Raw genomic sequence first — 17,034 nt, 5'->3', positions numbered from 1 at the left:
ATAGATAACCACTGAAAGTTTCCAAATCAAACACAACCCAAGGAGAGGAATACACGTAAAAGCAAATTTTGAATATTCAGTAGTGTTGGCATTGCTATTCTTATCTCGCTGGTACAGATCCAATCCTCGCCTGCTGTATTCGATTACTCCTGGTTCCTGGCCATCTCAAATTGAAGTCATCCAGAAGGAACCCTTGCTCTCCTGCCCCGGCCTCTCTTCCCTCCGTGTCCCTGCAGCCTTGCCACCCCACCATCACAGGAGAAGTCCTCCCCACCCACCCAGTTGCTCAAGCCAAAAAGCATCTCTTCATTAAGTGCATCACCGAGTCCAAAATCTACCTTGAGCAGAGAGTCCTGGTCAAAACCACTGTCACGTCAAAGCCACTATTTTATCAGCCTCTTGACAGGTTCCCCCGATTTCATTCTTGTATGAATTCCAATCTGTCACACAGCAGTTGAGGATTCTTAACACATACATCTGAGCATGTCACTTCCCTGCTGGGATCTTTTCCACCATTTCACTTCAGATAAAGCTGATGCCTGCTACAGTTTTTGGGACACGTGGCCCGATCTGGCCTCCAGTGGCCCTGCACCCTCAGTTGGGTTTCCCACCCCTGCACGTACGCTCCACACCGTCCCCTCAGTGGCACCTTCTTCAGAGAAGACTCTTCACCTCTCCTCTTTACCTGATTAGTTTTTCTCTACCTTTGGGCTTTTTTACTTAATACCAACTAATCAGAGAGATGGTCGAGGATCCTGTCATCAGAAATAGGTTTTTCTGTTATGTTCACACAGTGTGTTCTATTTCCTCCTTGTAATGTGTATCGTGAATACAGATCTCAAATCACAAACTCATGTGTACAAAGATATAGCTTTGGATGTATCTATCGAAATGAACCTTTATTCCCTAGGTTGTCATAACGTTTGGAGATGTTCTCCATTCTGTGGGTTTTAAGGGGCTTCATCTCACCCAACCACCATGGACGTGACTTTGTGGGAGCAACCACCGGTTTCCTGTGGCCAGTCTCTGTGTTCCGTGACCTCCCTGGAGACCTTCACCCAATGACCCTCTCAGGCACTGCTGGGCCATCACTGGAGTCTACACACAAGGCCTCTTGTCTGCTCACTCATGCTATACACGCTTATCCGGGTCACACAGGGAGCATTCCATGGCTCACTTGTGACAGCAAGGGGAAATTTGTGGGGCTATTTGTGATCTACCTGCCTGGATAAATCACAGGTAATTTCTAAAGTGGGGTTCTACCATCTTCCCAGATATTTCCCCAGGAAAAACAGAAGTAACCCTTGCTCTTGGGTTCCCCAGAGCTACTTAGAATTTTTATTGTCACCCTGTCTAAGGAGTTTGGTCAACAGTGGGTAGAGAACCAACCCTCTTTCTCAGTGATTCTCCAACATAAAAACCTTAATTTCCCTCTGAATGTTTCTCTTCACAGCACTTATGGGACATATACCTTTCTGGGGGTGCTTTAACCTGACTGCAGCCTGGGTATTTCCTGAAATAGTGATTTCTGCTTGTGTCCTTTCTTGCATCTGCCAGGACGTTCAGGCTCATGATTAGTGTTGGCTCCATATGAGTTTTTGGGAGATGAGACTGGGTTTTGGTGAACACACATAGCCCTTTCATCATACAGCTGTGCATAATATTGATTTATTTAAAAGTTGTAGGCAACCCCAGTCAAGTAAATGAAAGCTTGTTTCACTGAGAATTAAATATAAAGATAAACTTTTCATTGAGCCTCTCCCACTTCCGTCCACTTCTTCCTCAGCGGCGCAACCCAGGATGTGTGTTCCACACTAATACACCTACTACATTAGCTGTGAAAACTCTGAAAATAACTCTGCTTCTCATGGTGGTTCGGCTTTCCCAGGGAGGTAACCTGCCGTTACTTAGAGAAAACGACATTCTTTTGATTCTGAACTTCAATTCACACATTCCACTTGAAGTTCAAGGACTATATATATATATATTTTCAAACACTAGATAAATTTCAAAGAGATACCTAAGGAAGAGTAATTACTTTGGAATTGATTCTACTGTTCAAGTGGCTTCTCACTTCAGAGAAACAATTAAAGTTTTCCACTCCTGGGCCTCAATTCCTGGAATAATTGGGCATCAGAATTCTTCCAGATGCACTGAAGATGGACACAGGAAGATCTCACTGAGGCAGCACCTTCCCTTACTGCTCTGTTGTGCACCTGCAGCGGCAGGGGTAAGTTACCTGATAGCATGTGAATGTCAAATTCCCCTCTGCGTTGGTAGCCATACACACATTTCTGCATACTGAGTCCTAAGGCCATGCGGGTTTGACGCTCGCAAATCCATAAATGCAGATAGCACGCTGAAGGCACGCAAAGCAAATTCCAAAAGATGGAAGAGTGCTTTCCCATTCTGTGGAATACGTAAAAGGCAGTTGGACACATATTGTTGAGCACAGGGTCAGCGGGAATCCAAAATTATGGTATGTCAGTCCTCAACCTAATCATTTTGTATCTATCTGACCGTGAAAACTGTTCATTGTTGTTCTTGTTTCTTCTTAGAATTTTTGGTCAACTCACATCTGCAGCCAGAAAACATTTACAGGGATAAAAATGTAGTGTATTTATCATCTAAATTCTAAGTTATCTTCACATAATAAGAGATTGATACTACAGGTACACCCACAGACAGGAAGTCTCCATATGATTATTTCCTCATCAAATGCAATTATGATATTGGACTTATTATCACCAAATTTCATAATCTCATCTTCCGAGGTTGGAGTTGAATTCCACTGGAATGCATTTTCTTTGGTCAGTTATTTATATCATGTTACAGTAAGAGGATGATAGTGGCATGTTTATTATTTCCAGCACAAGTTTCTATTAATGGCACACACTGAGTCCCTCTCCACGTCAGTCATGGCACGTAGGCAGTGGTACCAAGAACCAGGTGATGTGGTGCACCGCCTAACACATTTAGAAATAGAGAGGCTCTAAACTAAGGTTCTAAGAATACCTAGTCAAAGCAGGCACATTGTTCAATGTGAATGCATCTTATTACTAAAATATCACAGCACATTAAACGGAGATTAATCTGGTCTGCTCTTTTGTCTGCTCTCTATCTTTAGGTAAGACCCTGGAAGAGAATACATCTAACTTAGAAATATGGTTTCAGAGCTTCTCATTCGAATACGATAAAGAACTTGAAGAAATCAAGGATGACAATGCTTTTTTCCCCCTCAGTCAAAACAAACAAATCTAGAATCACTATAGGAGCCAGTTCAAAGGAGCAGAAAAGTGTAACTTTCAGCTGGGAAGATGATCAGGGTCTTCTACACTAATTAATAGCACATTGAGGAAATAAATCATCCTGTCATGCTTTCCAGAGGGAGAAGACCAAATAAAGGTCTGGGATTTCACACCATTTTACATGAAACACTGCTCAGGGTTTTGGCCCTAGCCATGGTCCCAATGACTCCCCATTGGGAGCTAAGTCCCCATCAGCTTTCATTCCCCCCCTTACGGACCTATCAGCAGCCTTCCACGGATGCCTTCTCCTCCTCCTTGACATGGTTCCAGGGCACTGTATCCGCTCGGTGTTAGTTCCTCCTACCTCACGGGTTTCCCTTCTTGGGAACATGTCTGTGGTTTTCACTGGTTCCAGGGCACTGTATCCGCTTGGTGTTAGTTCCTCCTACCTCACAGGTTTCCCTTCTTGGGAACACGTCTGTGGTTTCTCCTTTTCTTCCCTGGTCTCTTGAGTGTCAAGGGGTCAGGTTTGAGTTCTCTTCTCTGTGCTTACTCACGCCTTGGTAATCTAATCCTGTCTCATAGCCTTGTACCATTTATGTACTGACAAGTTCTGTAACTGTGTCTGAAGTCTTAAGCAACTGAAATTCAGATTCATATATATATGAATATATCCAGCCACCAATATGATATCACCACTTGGATGTCTAATAGACATTCCCAAAATGCTATGCACACAGTGCAATCCTAATACCTCTCATCATATCTGCTGTGCTGATGCCAAATTCGAAGCTTCTGGCAGGTCTCTGCCCTGTCACTGTCTTCTCCTACGGGGACAACCAAGCAATCCTTTCGGATCTCGGATTCTGGCACAGTGCTGCTTCTCATTTCACTCAAAAGTCAAGCCCTTTTCACTGGGTGGTTACACTGTGAGGAGCCGGCTCTGGTCCCCCAACACTTAGCTCTTCACTGGTTGCACCTGCACCTGTCTTCTTGCTCCTCCAGGAAGCCCACAGGCCTATCCCCCCCTCCCGACTTCAGCATCCGCCACTTCCTCTGAATGGAATATTCTCTTAGGTGTCCAGGTGGCTAATTCCCACTCTCCCCCTAGGTGTCCACCTTGTTAATTCCCACGCTCCCTTCCAGTGTCTGCTTCTTGGCACCTCCTCCAGAAGGCCCACCTGTTCCAACTTATTTGAAATCAAACCCTCTCTCCAAATCCTCCTTAGTGTACATTTTACTTTTCCTAAAGTACCTATCACCTCCTCACTATGTGACTTAACTGTTACTTTTGTTTATGGACGTTGTGTACAAAACCATGAGCCCCACAGGGCAGGCATCTCTGCTTTGTAGAAGAATGCCCCAAATGCCTGGAAGAGTGTGAATTATAGAGTATAAAATGGATGAAAATACCTGAACAATCAAGGATTCTGTGAGAAAATACCAGAACGTTACGAAATTTAAAAAGCTATCAAGAGCAGAATTAAAGGAATAACAGCCCAAAGGTTTATAACTGAGCAGCCTCAATGCTAGGTGAGGGAAGGCTCCTTCTCCACTTCCCTTCCCCACCTAGGGTAACGCTCCATTCTAAAGAACTGTATTCAAATAGCTCCGAAGTCATGGCATTGACAGATAAGTAGATGAACTCTAAGCTACACAGAAGCATCCGTATGTCTGGGCTTATTTTATGCATTTCTCTTAGTCTCTTGCCTTTAAAGAACAATCTTCAGTTATTCATTCCTGAAAACACTGTAGGAAGAGTCCTGAAACAAACAAATGAACAAAAATAAGTTTGTTAAATCAGGGAAATTTCACTTATTTATATTTTTCCCAGCTGTTACCACTTTTGCTTCATTCTCCAAACTCAAAAGAGTAATACATGAAAAACACAACAGATTTGCCCTTCTTTGTGTTTCCAGTAGCTTTGTTCCAACATCAGTATAGTCCCTCTCTAATCTTTGACTGTTAAATATAGCAGAAAATCTCTTTTTGGATTGTTCTTCCCGTGTTTTTCTTATTGCATTAAATATCGTTGTTTTGACACCCTACCCATCAGGGATGACATATTCCTCGTTTCAAAAAGAAGGTGGATACCACCTCAGTAAAGGATCCACTACTCATCTTTGACTTTCAAAATGTGTTTAAAGATTCATAATAATGAGGATAGCCATTCAAAGCCTGTACTTCTCTTAGTATTAAGAAGAGTAGAGAGCATCACAAACACACACACACACACACACACACACAGACCCAAACCAAAGTTGGACATGAGTAACATGAGCCACTGCATAGGGCAATTCAGTCTGTAAACATAGCTTCCTCCATCACAGGAAGGACACAAAAGCTCTTCTGGGGTGGAGGAGGTGACCCGGAAGAATATGACATCAAGGGAATCAGCGTGGTTGAGAGGAGTGTGTCCTTTTTGGGACACACTCATTGCCTTTGGTGGGAGTCGGGGTGGGTAACACAAGGAAGAAGTGACATCCACATAGAACCTTAGAGTAGTGGAGATCATGCCCTCCTCTGTTGGGACCCCTGGGAGGATGCCACCTGCCATAGATGCCCCCTCAGGAAAGGAGAAGGAAATAAAGGAAGCTGAGGGGCAGAGAAACCATGGCAGGAAGTTGAAACTGATTTAATTTGACCTTCAATCATGAAATGGCTGTGTAAATTGGAACAGATGACCAAATCTCAGAAAAGTACTTTTAAAAGTTTTCCACAACCTAGCAGATAGGGACTGACAAAGAAGCTAGTTTCATCTTCTGAAAAACAAAGACAGGAAAATTTGTTAAAATATACTGTGCACATTTTAAAACTGATCCCTGCGGTTGCTTGTACTCTATTCCCCTTAGTAGAGTCTGATCTAGTCTATACTGAGTAAATAATAGCCATGTGGCATCTTTTATGATTTCAGTTTCATTTTCTTTTTGTAGAGCAGGAATCTGCGGAATTGTGAAGCAATCTGGTTTCAGAATCAGAATGAATTTTTACGTTTTCGTCAATCTTTTAAATCTTACTCCTATGTAAACAGTGCTTTTTCCCCCACTTGTTTCTATCAAGTTTTTCAAAACCAATATAATTTTTACAGAAAATAAATTTCCATGTGCCTTCACAACTCGTCCCTTTTGATGACAGTTGATTTTATGCTACAATGAAAATAATAAGCTCAGCCGCCATACACAGCATTGTGAAGAAACAAAACCATCTCTCGGAAAGCATACAATTAACTACAGGAAGCAGAAATTCTACAATCTAGAAAGTAGAGAGCATTCAGCTAAGCCAGAAGCAGCCCTAGGTCATGGGCTGATGTCAATACGTCTAAGAAATAGAAAAAATAAAATGAAATGAATAAGTAAAAGCGGCAATCTGGGTTAAATGATAATCCATTAAGAGAACATCTCCATTAACTCCAATTAACTTCTGAAATAATTATTGCCTGAAACTCTTCTGAGAAGCATAAAATGAGCTGACATTCCCAAGACCGTGCTTAATGTACAGACGTGTACAGGAGTGGAGGCCGCAGAGGCAGGGTAGGGCGTGCCCTCCCACCCCTGCACAGACACCTGTTTCTGATGGCCCCACCCCTGCGTAGATACCTGTTCCTGACTGCCCCTTACCTGCCGTGTCATGAGGACAGGGTCGCATAAGCAGACAGCACGCTAACGGTTTGAGATGTCTTCGCAGCATACTCTCCGCTCAATCTCCTACACGCAAAAAAGCAAGTCGATTACAAACAATTTTTTTTTAATTATGAAAAGTTAATACATCAACAAACTAGCAGCTAACCATGAATTTTTAATCTGATTTGAAAACAGGATGCCGAGATGTATTTCGCAATTAATACTGCATTTTATCTGACTTGTGATCAATATCTGGAGGGGTTGTGAGTGGAGCGTGGAAATGGAAGCATTTATTTGTATATGTGAGTGTCTGGGCAGTTTTTCCTTTAATTCTCTTCCCTATTCTACTCCACTGCTTCTGGAGGCAGAGAGGGAAGGGACAGGCATTAACATAAAATAATTGTATTTTTGGCTTTTAATCACATTTTTAAAAATCAGTACACAATTCTAGAGTGTTGGCTCATTGGCTGAGATCCAGCAATCAAAGCAAGATTTTAGGACCTGTGTGTTTATAGAAAGTTTCGTCCTTTTCTCTGAGGAGTGAATAGTCCAAATGAGAGGCACTATCCCCTTCTAGTGGTGTCTTTGAGGTACTACCACCATTCACCTTTGAAAGCGTTACTCTTAAGTCCCTGGATTTTCTATTACCTGGAAGTCGTATGGAAGAAATAATTGAGAATACATTTTTGTTTCCACAACTGCAATCCATTTTAGACTTTCCTAAAAAAAATTATGTTTATATCAATTTTAAGAAAATCAATAATTTTCCCTTAGCAAGTCTGAAACTCTAATAAATTTGACCAACGTCTACTTTTCTTTGAAGATTTTTAAATCGTGTTTACCTTGAGCAAACCTTGAAACAGAAGCAGAAGTATGTCAGCAGCCATCTGAAAATTTTGAGCTGAAGAGGCTGACATGGTGAGACAAGGAGCCCTGCTTGCCTGGTTCCTGCCCAGCCAAGCAGAAGACTACATAAGTCCCCCGTAAGCACTTACAGAAACAAAGGGCATATAAACCCCGCACTTCACGTGTCACATTAGGAAGGGCATGAGGGCAAGTTTTAACCAGACCCACGGCCCTGCGCAGCCCTCATTTTCCCTGTGTGCCAGTGGTGCGTGGTAAGTGACAATGTGGACAATGTCACGGACGTAACCTCAGCAGAGCACACACGCTCAGCGCGCATGGGAAAGCTCATGGGAGATCTGGTACGTCGGCTTTGTTCAGGCACACGCTGTATCCACGTGCAGACAAGGAGGCAGTGACACTGCAAACGTACCTAACTGAATTTCAAAAAGTTGTACCATTCTTTCCTTCTTTTATAAAGATTTTATTTATTTATTTGAGAGAGAGTGTGAGTGAGAGAGCACGAGCAGGGGAGAAGCAGAGGAAGAGTGAGAAGAAGGCTCCCCGCTGAGCAGGGAGCCCACCCCTATGGGGCTCCATCCCTGGGGCCCCGAGATCATGACCTTAGTGGAGGCAGCTGTTTGACCAACTGAGCCACCCAGGCGTCCCAATTTGTGCCATTCTTGATAGAAATTTTTCTGCATAATCATAGGTCCAAATGACTTATTTGCTTTTTAAAGATTTGTTTATTTATTTTAGAGAGAGAGCTTGTGCTCGAGCTGGGGGAGGGGCAGAGAGAGGGGGAGAGAATCTCAAGCCGACTCCCTGCTGAGGGCAGAGCCTGTTGCAGGGCTTGATCCCATGATCCTGAGATCATGACCTAAGCCAAAATCAAGAGTCAAAGGCTTAACAGACTGAGCCAGCCAAGCACCCAATAATAGGTCCAATTTAGGACAATACCATCAAAATGGAGCTCTAAAATAACCTTAAGGTGTTTTTAATAAAGCAATTTATATGGTTTTCAACCTATTGTTTGAAGAAATCATCAGGTCAACTTTATATATTTATATATATATATAAACAGGAATATATATTTATAGCTATATTTATAAAACAGGAATAAATATATTTGTATCTTTATCTATAGATATAGCCTGTATATGTATATAGTCAAGGGTCCCCTTCATTTTTGCATATAGAAAGGGAAGGAAGAAGAGTGTCCTCCATTTCTTCCTAAATCACCTCTCTATAATCATATCTTGAAAGCAAAAATAAATTTACTTTGGAATAAGAAATTATAAGAAAAGTAGAATGTAGCTTCTTCATTGAAACACATTTTCAAAAAACTCACTCACAATGTAATTGAATTTAACTCATTCCAAATCCAGAAACGAGTTCAAACCAGAATAACAGGCAGTGAGAAAATCAGCATATTCTTCCAGAAGACCAATGATATTTACAATAAAGACACCTAATTTTGGATCTCGGTTACTCCATTTATGAGCTTTGTGATCTTGGTCAAGTCAATTAACCTCAGAGCACCGGAGTGTCCTCATCATTGACGTTGGGATGAACTTATCTGACAGTTACTGTGATGAGCGAGTGAGACCTGGCCTGTGACAAAGTCTGGTGAACTGAGAAGCAAGGGGCCTTGCAGGTTTAGAATCAATACAGTGGTGCGGGGATAACTCTTCTAGAGAGAATTCAGGATTACAAGTACATGACGGCTCCCAAGACCCAGGGGATATGGTTGCCCTGATTTACTATCAAACTTACAAAGATTAATGAAAACACATTTTTGGATATCACAATTATTTTTAAGAGAGAGCATCTATAAGACAAAGCACGACTCACCTGTGGATGTAGGGTGCCTTTGGAATAAAATGTATGAATCAGGGGCGCCTGGGTGGCTCAGTCATTAAGTGTCTGCCTTCGGCTCAGGTCATGGTCCCAGGGTCCTGGGATCGAGCCCCGCATCGGGCTCCCTGCTCCGCGGGAAGCCTGCTTCTCCCTCTGCCCCTCCCCCTGCTGTGTTCCCTCTCTTGCTGTGTCTCTCTCTGTCAAATAAATAAAATCTTTAAAAAAAAATGTATGAAACAGGCAAGGCGTGAAAATATGGAGAGGTTAAGAAGCAGAATCGACAGTCTGTCCCTAAGCCAGGAGCTGACCTTACTGACAGTGCAGACCCAGGTTCACCTGCCTTTACAGACAGGCTCAGGAACCGTGACCTTCAGACTCTAATCTCTGAGGGTCTTCCCTCAACACGGTAGCAGTTATTTGTTACGTTTCTCATACAAGGTAAATAAAAATACACTTCTATCTATTGTGGTATTCTTGAAAACACTTTGAAAAGATCTCTGACCAAGTTTGGAGAATGTGTCTGGGATGGTTTCTCTGCTAGTCTCCTTGGTTGCAAGCAACAGAAATAGCAGGTAGCTGCTTTCATCAGAAAAAGAAACGGAATCATTAAAAGGATATGAGAATACTCACACAGTCCCAGGATCACAGCTATGTTGTAGCTCAGAGCCAAGTTCATCCCATAGGCACATGTGGGGCGGGGGGGCAGGCAGAGCTGGGTCCAGTGCAGTCAGGAAGACCTGCTTGCCCCGCAAACACCACCAGCTTTGAAGGGCGTGGGCAGCGCTGATTTGGACCCAGAAACCCCGGTGCCCGTGGTGTCCCTGCGGTAAGTACGTACCAAACAGAATTAGAAGCTGAAGAGGTTCACTGGGGGCAGTGCCTGTGAAAGAGGAAGGGGGTGGGGAACTGGAGGAGGCAGGGGAAGACCTCAGGCCTGATGTAGGTCTGACAGGGTGAGAGACGGGGAGGGCGGCCTGGGCAGGAAGAGCCCCAGACGGTGGGGTCCTTCCAGAAGTCTCCGCGAGCCCAGCAAGGAGCTCCCAGGCAAAGACTGCTCCCACAGAAGCCCCCTTGTGGGCACAGAGAAGCAGCACCCCCGCCCCCCGCTTGGTCATCGGCTAGACAACCGGAGGAGAGCTGCCCCCTCTGGGGCGTTGAAGGCTCCCAGCTGACCACCGGCCAGCTACAGGGTCACGCCTGAAGGATCAGAGCAGGGGTCGGCCATGGCCACCGGCAGCCAGGAGAGGGCTTGCCTCCCTTTCACAGGTCGGCGGGGCCCCGATCTCAAGGTCAGATCCTCTGGAGGCTGGTGAGCTGGGAGGCCAGGGCAGGGGAGCTGGTATTTTCAGCTCTTTCCCGGGAGCCAGACTCTTCCTTCCACAGGACTGACAATGTCGGTGTTCTTAAGGATGGTCAGCATCCCCTGGCAGACGGTCTGATGGAAACAGTTTCTCCGACATTTGTGAAATTCATTTTGGGAGCTCTGCTGAACGTCTCACGTAGCTGGTAGTTTTACCCCCCCTCCAAAGGGCTAAAACTGGACTGGGAGAGACATGTCTTACTGATGGCCAAGATACACATGCAGCATGGATTGAGATTCTGTAAACAGAGAAAAATGAGTGATTTCTCTATCACAGGCCGCACAAGCAGAAATAAAATTGATGGATTATTTTGAATGGAAGCGCCGCCTCTCGCGTCTGGTGCTATCAGCTCAAGGAGAAGCGGGAGCAGCAAGGAGTCCTTTGTATGCTGGCGGCTGAGCAACCGGCTTGCACCGTGTGGGGCAAACTACTCACTCCTTCCTCTTGCCTTAACAGACCTCTTCACATTCTACAGGTCAGAAGTTTGGGTACAGATGGCTCAGCTGCTTGTCTGCTTAGAGTCTCAAAAGGCTAAGATTAAGGTATCGGCAAGAGATAATTCCTTCCTGGAGCTCCTGAGGGAGACTCTCCTTTTAATCTCATTCAGGTTGTTCGCAGAACTCAGTTCCCCGAGGTTTTAGGATTTCCTTGTGGCTTCTTTGCTCGCTCTCGGCTGAGGTCATTCTCAGGTTTCAGAGATTGCCCGCCCTCATTCCCTGGTACGGGGATCCGAGAAGGAAGCGGGTGTCTGCCACGCCACGCCCCCTCCCCAATCCCCCCCCCCCCCGCCTGTCCTGCTGCCTTCTCCCCACTCCACTTCGGATTTTGAGGGCTCACGTGATCACACTGGGCCCCTCCTCAGGGATAATTTACCTATCTTAAAATCAGCTGATTTTTTAACCTAGTTTTATCTGCCAAGGACCTTCAAAACAGCATCTGGATTTATGTGTGATTGAATAAACAGGGCAGGGGAGGAAGGGCATCCTCAGAATCCTGCCTCTACCACAGTCATGCGCCCCCAAATCACAAGGCCCTGAGGTACCACGGGTGTCTGCATTTTGTCCCAACAGATGGTTATTTCTTTGGTGCCTTGCCCATCTCCTTCTCTTCGCAGACACCCCAAATTTAAAGCCAGGGTCACGTAGAACATACTTTAATTTTCCTCCTCTTATGCATAGGTATTTACACCTGTATAGTATGTCATAAGTATCTACTGGATACAGAGGCAATCAGTATGTATTTTACACAAACATGTGTAGAGCTCAATCCACATATTTAGAGACCTGTGTGCTTCAGGTAGGGTTATGGACTTGGATGAAGGCCCTGCTCACAAAGACACATCCCCAGGTACCTGTATTAGATTCCCGACTTAGGCAACCGAGGAGTTCAGTTTCTAAATTTACTGGGAGCATAGTGGCAAGGTGGCTGTAGCAGACTCCTGTATCTGGAAAGTTTTTCTTCTGCTACTTGCTTCATAAGGGCTAAGCTGCCCCCTGGCCCCTACAGAGTCCGCCAGGGTTGGAGAAGGAGCTGAACTTTTGTGTACCTGTGACTTCTGTGATCTGCCCTTTTCTGTTCCAGAAGAGCTGCCTCTCAGGATCTGAGCATTAGGCTCTCCCATTTCGTAAATTAATGCAGCACCAACAAGGTAACATCTTCCTCCATGTGGGAAAGCAAGGCAGAACCCAGGTGTCCCTGAACCGTACCTGGGTCGCCGGTTCTGCCACAGGCCCATGGGTTCTCTTTTGGGAGCCGTATTCGCCCCAGCAGACTTTGGTGGTCCCCAAGCAGAGATGACTCTTCGATCACTCTCATGTCCTCAGAAGTCCCAGGGATTCTCCGGGGGAGATAATGCACCGCGACCCAGATATCTCCGTGCATCAAAAGGTTCTCAGCTTTGTTGTTGTGTTTTTTGTTTTTGTTTTCCTTTTCCCCCAGCAGACACCCTTGCATCTTCTCAGTTTGACAGTCACTCAGCCTCAAAGGGAGATAGAAAAATTTGGCTCAAAGACAGGACTTGCAGCAAATGAACAAAAACAAGAAAGCACAGATGTGGGCCTGTCAGCTTTTGAAGTGATCTCATCATTGCTTTCAAAGTGAATATAGTTCATGGTGTTTCTATGAGCTATTTGAAATAACTCATGTTATTCCATAAATCATCTTATCAAATTACTCACTCCCTTTTTTAATACTGGATGTTGCTTGTGCAAACATGCTCTTAATTTTCAATAGTTGTACAGAAAAAAATGAGCATAAGTATTTCAAAAGCATATCGATCAGTTCTGGGGAAGACGGAATAGCCACGTTCCTCCCAAATTCTTCCTCCTAGAACTAAAAATCCCTGGGCATGAGACAAGCAACAGGTGCAAGAAGACAGCTGAACGCAGAGAAGGTGGCAGAATGGGTAGGGAGCTGGGGATGTGAGGACAGAGCGGGTGGTAAGTCCCCTGCGACTCTTATTAGCTCCCCGAAATCCCAGGCAGGGTGCTCAGAGACCGCACCCGAGGGGATGATGCCATTAATACGCCTTCATTACTTTGTCATAACTACAAATGATTACGGGTGTTTAGTTGACGGATGTGCAAACACTTCTTACTAGACACTACAGAAGTCTCACCCAATTCACTTTTTAAAAGTGTGAAAGACACACACACACACACACACACACACATTCTATCACTTCAGGTTTACATAGAAAACCCACTTTTTCATTAAGAATTTCACAGGATCGTGAAGCTCGAGGGGACAATGAACCCTCAGCCATCAACAAGCCATGTTCCCTTCAATCGGAGAGGGTGATGTCCAACATTTCAGCTTGTTACCTTCTCTGACATGCACTAACGGGGACAACCATGTCCCAGTTCTGCAAAGATATTAAAAACTCCCCCTAGACTCCAAGATGACCGTTTCTCAGTTGAAAATTGAAAAAGTTCTTGCAGCTTGCTTTTCACAGGGGAGAAGGGAGGGTGTTGGCAGGGAGGGGGAGATATCTCCTCATGGGCAAATGTCACTATGGATTAACTATGGGCTTCAAAATTGTAGCTGATGCTGTGCCCAAAATTAATTGCAAAACATAGTAAAGGAACTATTTTTTGATTCATTAGTGTACCATTATCCATGTGAAATTGCATAAAGTTACATTGTCGAAAGGAGCTGGGGTTACACGTCAGGAACCCAAGTTACCGTAGGTCCCCCTCGGAGGCTGTTGGAAGAAATGGGAGTCCCTTCTGATGGCCCAGGGGAAGCAGCTCCCATCACTTCAGGAGGATTCACAGGAAGAGGGATACTCACTCAATGGGGCCACTGGAGCCTATGATGTATATGTTTAGTGTATTTATATAAATGTACACATCTTCTTAAACAATAGAACTTAAAGATGATTTCACATCCCAACTAAATGCCAAGATAGTCCACCAGAACAAAGAGAAAAAAAAATCACTTTCCAGATACTGTTGTTACATTGTAACTGTTTCTTGAATTTCTACATATGGGCTTGTTTTTGTTTTGTTATATGTGCTTTCGTTTATATTTATGGAAACTGCTTTGGGCAATTTGCCTGGTCCTGGCCTTAACTTGTCTGGTTGGAATTCTCTCTCTCTCTTTTTTTTAATGAGAAACAAACATCATGTCTTCAAAACCTTGGCTACTCCCTCTGTATGTCCTCTACTCTTGACTTGCCTGCCCTGCTGATTTCTCCCGATAGGCAACCAGCTTCTACACTTCTCTGTCCCAACTGCTCCAAGTTTGAATATGCCATACAGTTGTTAAAATTAGTTTGCAGGTTTACGCCTCTACTTTCACTGAACTTCAGGACTTAAACACATCACACAGATCTGACATAATACTGATTGTACAAATGGGGAAACCAAGGAAACCTAGAGAGACCAGGTGACTGACCAAAATCTTAACTTGAACCAGTAGCCTGGGCTGTGACAGCCATTTCATGGGCTCACCACTGTGGTCAGATGTTACAGTGGATCAGCTACTGGCCTCAAAATTATATCTGAGGATGTATCTAAAATTAATTGCAAAATGTACTAAAGGAACCATTTCTTGACTCATTAGTGTACAACTATCCGTGTGAAATTGCATTTATGTGGACTTTTCTAAGCTCTACTTTTCCTTCTCTAGGTAAATCGTGTCTGATAAAATAGGCATTCACTGTGTCTTACAAAGTGTTGAATGGTTACTGTTCTAGGCAGTGAAGCCAATGGTGGGATACCCTGGTGTGCAAATGTGTATGGGTCCTGCCTTCAAGGAACTCACTGTTAGAGATCAAAGGTAATCAAATCATCCCACAAATATATTTATTACAACAAACATGAAGTGCCATGCAAGCAAATACGGGGTGTGCTGGGAAGGTAAAATCGGGAGCCTGTTCTAGTCTGCTGGTCAGGGAGGATTTACCTAAGGCAGACATACTTGATCTGAAATGTGATGAAAAGGAGCGGAAGGGGATGGGGGCAGGCAGGGGGAGGAGGTCAGCTCGAGCACAGGTCCTGAGGGAAGGAGTCGGTGGGACCACCCTGGGAAGTGGAAGGGCGGGCCTGGCTAGAAAGAAGTGAGGATGAGAGAGAAGGCAGAGGGGGCTGGTGTTGCAGGTAGGGTCTGGTGGTCGTTATGCCAAAAGCCCTGGAAAGCTAAAAAAAAGGGGGGGGGGAAGGGAAAGGGAAAAAAAGAAGGGAAGGGAAGGAAAAGAAGGAAAAGGAAAGGAAAGGAAAAAGATAATAGCATTTGTCTTCACTAAAATATTAATTCTGGCTGCATTTTGGAGAGGACACTCAGTGACGAGGGTGGAGAACGGTGTATCTAAGCTGCCACAGTCATCTTGAAAAACCTAAGTGTTCACAAAACATGCTCTAAAGAGGATACACAGCCAGAGAGGCAGATCCATTCACAGAGGCTTAAAGATTAAGACCTGTGAAGACTCTGGGGCTGTGGGTGTGAAGGAGCTTCACTCCTCCTCAGGCAGCATTGGTTCAACACGCACAGCCCTTCCTTTCTTTTTTCTGGTCGTTCCTTTACTCCTTGTTACTTCTTTTAAAAACTGGGCTCCCTCTCCTATGTTTTTAAATAGATATCTATAATTTTTCATTATAATATACATTGTTACCGAGGATATAATCCAGGAGTAAAGCACATTAGGGCAGTTTGATATGCATCATAAGCCATTTAAGACACATCTGAACAAGCTCTTCCTTAAAGGCCAATGACATTGACCAGTTTCTTCTTGAATCTGTACGTCCTTCCCACTTCCCCCAGAGAATGTTTGCAAGCATGTTTGATTGAACATTCTGCCGTATATCTGTGCCACACAAGTGAGCATATCCATTTAATTTTTACAATTCCCTGTGTTCAAAAGGCATCAGGGTTAACATTTGTTTTAGATTAACTTACTATTGCAATTATTTTTAGCAAAACCATATTGAAAAACAAGTTACTGTATGTTTTATGAAATATTAGACGTAAAAAGCAAATTCATGGGACGTGAACCTCATGAGAGAGAGAGATGAGGTCTTCTTTCATTTTCAAATATTTCAGATAGATGTATGCATTAGCACCATGTCTTGCTGGAATGAAGTAGGGTGGGGCAAAATTTTATTTCTATATTATTGTTTCTACAAATCTAAGTGTTTAAAACCCTGGGCTCAGAAAGGCAGGAATGGAATGAAGTTTGTTTTAACAATGCCATTTAGTTCTTCAAGCCTGTTTCAAGATATATTCAACTATTACATAGTGAGTGATCTAGGATATAAAATTATTTTTAATATTCTATCTTGTGCCAACTTGATGAAGTTCTGTCTGAAAAGAATTTCAAAGACTTTATAATGGTCAGAGAGATTGTGTTCTTTCAGTGAAATGTCGGAACAACTACCAGACCTGAGTGGTTATCTGATCCTATAGCTTCTGAACCTTTCTTTTTCTTTTCTTTCTTTTTCCTTTTTTTCGTCTGAGCTATTTTATACCTCTTTAAGCTATAGAGGAAGGTAATAGTTTTTTTCATAGATATTCAAATGCATTGTATTAGGTAGAAATTCAATTAATTTTTTTTTTAGATTTTATTTATTTATTTGACACAGAGAGAGAGGGCACAAGCAGGAG

At 43.7% G+C, this 17,034-nt stretch overlaps 2 long non-coding RNA genes across 2 annotated transcripts; both read right to left on the bottom strand.

The window, feature by feature from the left end:
- Positions 1-1,958: 1,958 nt before the first annotated feature.
- LOC141373657 (uncharacterized) lies at positions 1,959-3,796 on the bottom strand. The gene is made up of 2 exons (XR_012379900.1): positions 3,527-3,796; positions 1,959-2,578 (listed from the first exon to the last, which is right to left on the bottom strand). It is a non-coding gene; the product is annotated as an uncharacterized lncRNA (long non-coding RNA).
- A 1,067-nt stretch (positions 3,797-4,863) lies between these two features.
- LOC141373656 (uncharacterized) lies at positions 4,864-7,590 on the bottom strand. The gene is made up of 3 exons (XR_012379899.1): positions 7,517-7,590; positions 6,866-6,952; positions 4,864-5,011 (listed from the first exon to the last, which is right to left on the bottom strand). It is a non-coding gene; the product is annotated as an uncharacterized lncRNA (long non-coding RNA).
- Between the last annotated feature and the right edge of the window lie 9,444 nt (positions 7,591-17,034).

This window comes from Callorhinus ursinus, unplaced genomic scaffold, assembly GCF_003265705.2.
Source record: "Callorhinus ursinus isolate GAN/ISIS: 27379988/994484 unplaced genomic scaffold, GSC_fseal_2.0 scaffold11, whole genome shotgun sequence".
NCBI classification, from domain to species: domain Eukaryota; kingdom Metazoa; phylum Chordata; class Mammalia; order Carnivora; family Otariidae; genus Callorhinus; species Callorhinus ursinus.
The sequence above is the reverse complement of the archived record's forward strand: the minus strand, read 5'-3'. Positions and strand labels throughout refer to the sequence as shown.